Raw genomic sequence first — 4,523 nt, forward strand, 5'->3', positions numbered from 1 at the left:
ACTAATAATTATTTACGCAGCGGAAAAACATGAATAAAAATTCATGAACTTTTTACTCTTTACAGAAACTTTTCTTTGACCAAATAAAAATTCATGAACTTTATATTTTCTATATAAACTTCATGAGCATTTCTTTTCTGAAAATTTTCTGTTTGCATTTTCAGAAACTTTTTCTGTCACTTTTCTATTTTCTAGACAAAATTTTCGTTCGAAAAAATTGCATAGGAAAGCTATTTAAAATCTGCCCAGAAACTGGACTAGAACTATAAAAAAATGAAAAAGGAAAACTGATGCACAGGCGGCCTCGGCCCAGCTCACGTGGCGGCGCCCGCAGCTAGCGGCCTCGGCCCAGCTTGCGCCTTCTCTTTCGGCCCAATGACCCGCAGCCGCTTTAGGTTTTCGATCGGGGCCGTCCGTCGCGATCCGACGGTCCAGCGTCGATCTCGCCCGAACAAAAAAGGAGTCGATCCCCATCGACCAAACACCTAGCGTCATTCCTCCCCAGCCCCCGCGCCTCTCTCGCGCACTCCGCTGATGGCGGAGAGACGGGCTTCGCCCCAGCCGCCGGCGACGGCGGCGGATGCCACCGCGCCGCGCGGGCCTCTCCTTCCATCCTTTCCACCTACTACGGCAGGGAGAACGAGGCCCAGCTGCTCCCGCTCTTTTCCCCTGCGCCGTCTCTGTCCCGCAGCAAGGTTTCGGGCCTCGCCGGCCGCCGGCGACGGCGACGAACCGCCGTGACGCGCAAGCCCCTTTCCTTTCCCCACTTCTGTTTCCTTCCTCCCTCTATCCACCGAAACCAGTGAGAGAGAGAGAGAGAGAGAGAGAGAGAGAGAGAGAGAGAGAGAGAGAGAGAGAGAGATCAGAGACGCCAACAGAGCCCTGCTCTTCTCCTATGTGCATGCGATACAGCGGAGCCTCCCCCGTCCCTCTTGCCGGTGCGCGCGAGCTCCAGAAGGAGAGCGCGCCGCCGTCAAGCAGTGCGGTGGTGGTGCCCTTTTGCCCCCTTGGAGAGGCTGTGTGGGGATCGAGAGGAACGGCGCGGCCGGACTGGCGACGCACTTTGCCGCCGAGGCCCGAGGCCATCTGCCAGTAAATTTTTCTTTGCCCTCTGATTAGGGTTCTTGGGGAGGGGATCTCTTTTTCTTTTTCTGTTTTTTCTTCTTCTTTGTACCAAAATCAACTAGCCCGATCTGGCTATCTGATACCATTGATAGACCTTGGATCGGAGTAGGCTAGTAGATCCGGTGAACCTACCTTCTCCAGGTGCGGATGAGCTCGATCCAGTGCCGGCCATGGTGGTGTGGTTACGGCGGTGATGCGGACAGAGATGGCGGCGATGGAGGAGCTTCCCGTCGGCCTAGCGCAACCCTAGATCGGATTGGTGTGTCGGTGGTGTTGTGGTGCACGGTCAACCTCATGATGCGTGCCCCGGCACCCCACCTCTTTATATTGCGCTGGCGACAGGGCCCGCCAACCATAGTTTGGTTGGGCGCCCCCGATCAGGGCGCGAGTCAGGGCCCGTTCGACCCGTTGGGTTCGAACGGGATAGAGATCAACCTAACATGGGCCACTGGGTTTATGGTTGGCAATGTTTCATTATATAGCAACCAATAACTAGCAGCCCTTGTTATACGCGTTCATCGAGCATGTACAGTCTAACATCATTCTGATCATTTAGCATTTGATATTCTAAATCGATATGTTGGATGGCTTGCAGGTAGCCCTCTCTGCTGCCTCTTGAGCCCCATGGACATTCTTCCTGAAGGTAATCACAGCAACATCTTATATACACGAAGTTTAGGTTCAGTTCAGGGTAGTTGTGTGTGGTTAGTAAGCTATCCAACTCCAAAATTTTAATCTAGCCATTAATCTTCATATAGAGAGTTGGTATGGAAGTGGAACTTAGACACATAGTCTGATAAGGGGAGTCTGTATCATCTTTTAATTCAGGCGATGAACTGCAGAACGTAGCATACAATTTGTAGAAACTAGAAGCTCAACTTCTCAGTGTAAAGACTAGGAAGAAGTTTACGTAAACTAAATTAAAACTTCATTCACGGTTTTACAAAGAAGTTAAAGCAGTTTCCACTTTCTCATGTCACGATCCACTAAAAGACTTTAAACTTAGTTATGTTACTCTCATGGTCAGTTTCATTTCAAGCTGTAATAGATACATATACTCCTGCTGTTTGCATTGTCAGATTTTATAAATTTAATTTCACTTTTCTATCTCCATTAGTACTTCACTAGCTTGTATGGCCACATAGCTGAGATGGTTACCCATTCAGTTGGTCCCATTTGGTTCTCATTGTTTTTCAGTTGCTCTACTAGCTGATACATGCATCTATGGGGATATTCTTCTGTACCTGTTCAAATGATATGCAGGTTTGAGCTTTTGTCATGCCTAAACCGTTTCAACCATATAAGATCCAGAAAAAAAACGTCAATCCTTTTTTGTTTTCTTATTCCTTGAGATGTATCACTTTACGCACACGCTATTGTTTACTGAAAATCTCCCCTGACATAAATCCTTATCTCACACTTGAACATTTTAGCGTTTTGAATAATTATCCATGTTATTATCAACCTGCTGCTGAGACTAGAATTGATCAATGCCCAAGCAAAACTGTGTCACAAACGTTTGTATCAATTAGTCACCACCTTGTTTGATTTTTTTTAGCTGAGGATTCACTTGGATATCTTGACAGAGCAAAATACCATGTCGAAATAGCAGAAAAAATGTTGATTGGTCCACGGATACAGCCAGACCAACACTAACTGGGCTAACCAACAGCTAGGCCCGTGTGCACAAATTAGTCATCATTTTCAATACGTAAGGTGCATCCTTGGTGTTTTGAACTTGAAATTAGAGGTTAATTTTCTTGTTTTTTTTTGTACTGAACACCTTTTTTTTTCATTTCTCAAGGCTTTTGTTATGGACAGTGGCTTTCTCAAGGTACATCGCTCACTGCTCGAAGGTGCTTCGCTGTCTGGCGTGATCTGGCTATGGCCAAAACCAAGCTCAAGTAGCTGAGGTCCTTGTTCTATAACTTCTGCTATGGGTGCCCCATTGCGTGTGACAATGAAGAGCTTCAATGGTTCTGCGAAAAAATTATTGCGGTGCTCCTCGCTGTTGATAAGCTTGAGGTGATTTCTGTCATGACCTATGACCTACTATTTGTCATTGCCATTGCACGATTTTGAGTTCGAACTTCAACTTCAGTTTGTTATATTCTGTGTTGTTGGTCGTAGTGTATCATCAGGTTGGTTTAGCACACAAGTAGATGGCAAAGATGATCTATGTAGGTTTACACAGAATGAACATTCTACTACTCCCTCTGTTCCTAAATATTTGTCTTTTTAGGATTTCAAATGGACTACCACATACGGATGTATATAGACACATTTTAGAGTGTAGACTCACTCATTTTGCTTCGTATGTAGTCACTTGTTGAAATCTTTAGAAAGACAAATATTTAGGAACGGAGGGACTAGTAGTCTACTGTTACTATAATAATCCTTTTGCTTGTATGTCCATCTTAAGAGAAATTGTTGTAACATTCTAGTCTGCCATGGTACGTATCTTCTGATTGTTCTGTTTTTCACTATGATGATTTAGATATCTTGTTGGACACGATGCATTGAATAGATCTCCTATCCTCAAAACTACAAAGTACTCTTTTCCTTTAATTTCTTTTACCGAGGCAAAATCGCAATAGAACGGTCTGCACTCCTAGCTTTTGTGCAGATCTCTGATAAATGGCGATATCTAATTTTTTTCATTCTGAGTATATATACTTGAATTAGTGCCTGTTACTTTCTAGTGGTGCTCGGATCAGTAGCTCAATAGTACTAAGGAACAGAGGTAGTAGTTCTTAATTTGATTACGCAAGTTGTAAATCCAATTTGGCTGCGCACTTATCTACTAAACAGACCACAATTCCTCAGCCGGATTGTGTGCCAGCTTTTGTAGCATGACTTGTCTGCTGCTGTTCTTTCTGTTGAACATTCTCCAATTTCTTTGTGTAAAAACACTCTGAAAATGAAAAACATGCTGTGCCGCAAGCATGATTCTAGTACTAGTAGCCTTTTCCTTGTCTCCTTTACTATTTCGATGCTACTCATTCTTGCTCTTGTGAAGCTTCCTAAGTGTCCAACTTCCAACTAGCTAGATTAACATTTACGAAGAATTTGTTGTACGTGAAGGCACAAGTGATGTTTTTCACGAGGCTTAACGATAGAGTTCAGCTGGCAACGTGATAGCGATGGCGATGCATGGAGTACATCGAAGTTGTATTGAACATTTGAACCTTATAAAATATTAAAGTTGCGACGAACTCAGGTCATGCATGCGGTGTCCCAGATACTTGATTATTTCAAAACAAGTCAAGCACCAACCGGCTCCTTGTTATCCACGATTAGGAAAGTGTGAGCAGGCCGGCTTAGATATGTCAGTCGCTCACTTGATTCACCACAGCCAACGAAAGAAAATTCTAGTAATAAAACTATTAAAGCAACAA

General features: G+C 44.3%; 1 long non-coding RNA gene across 1 annotated transcript; it reads left to right on the forward strand.

The window, feature by feature from the left end:
- The first annotated feature begins 500 nt into the window (after positions 1 to 500).
- LOC119278563 lies at positions 501 to 3,563 on the forward strand. Its single transcript, XR_005137868.1, has 2 exons — positions 501 to 2,841; positions 2,930 to 3,563. It is a non-coding gene; the product is annotated as an uncharacterized LOC119278563 (long non-coding RNA).
- The last annotated feature ends 960 nt before the right edge of the window (positions 3,564 to 4,523 follow it).

Source organism: Triticum dicoccoides, chromosome 3B (assembly GCF_002162155.2).
Source record: "Triticum dicoccoides isolate Atlit2015 ecotype Zavitan chromosome 3B, WEW_v2.0, whole genome shotgun sequence".
Classification (NCBI taxonomy): Eukaryota; Viridiplantae; Streptophyta; class Magnoliopsida; order Poales; family Poaceae; genus Triticum; species Triticum dicoccoides.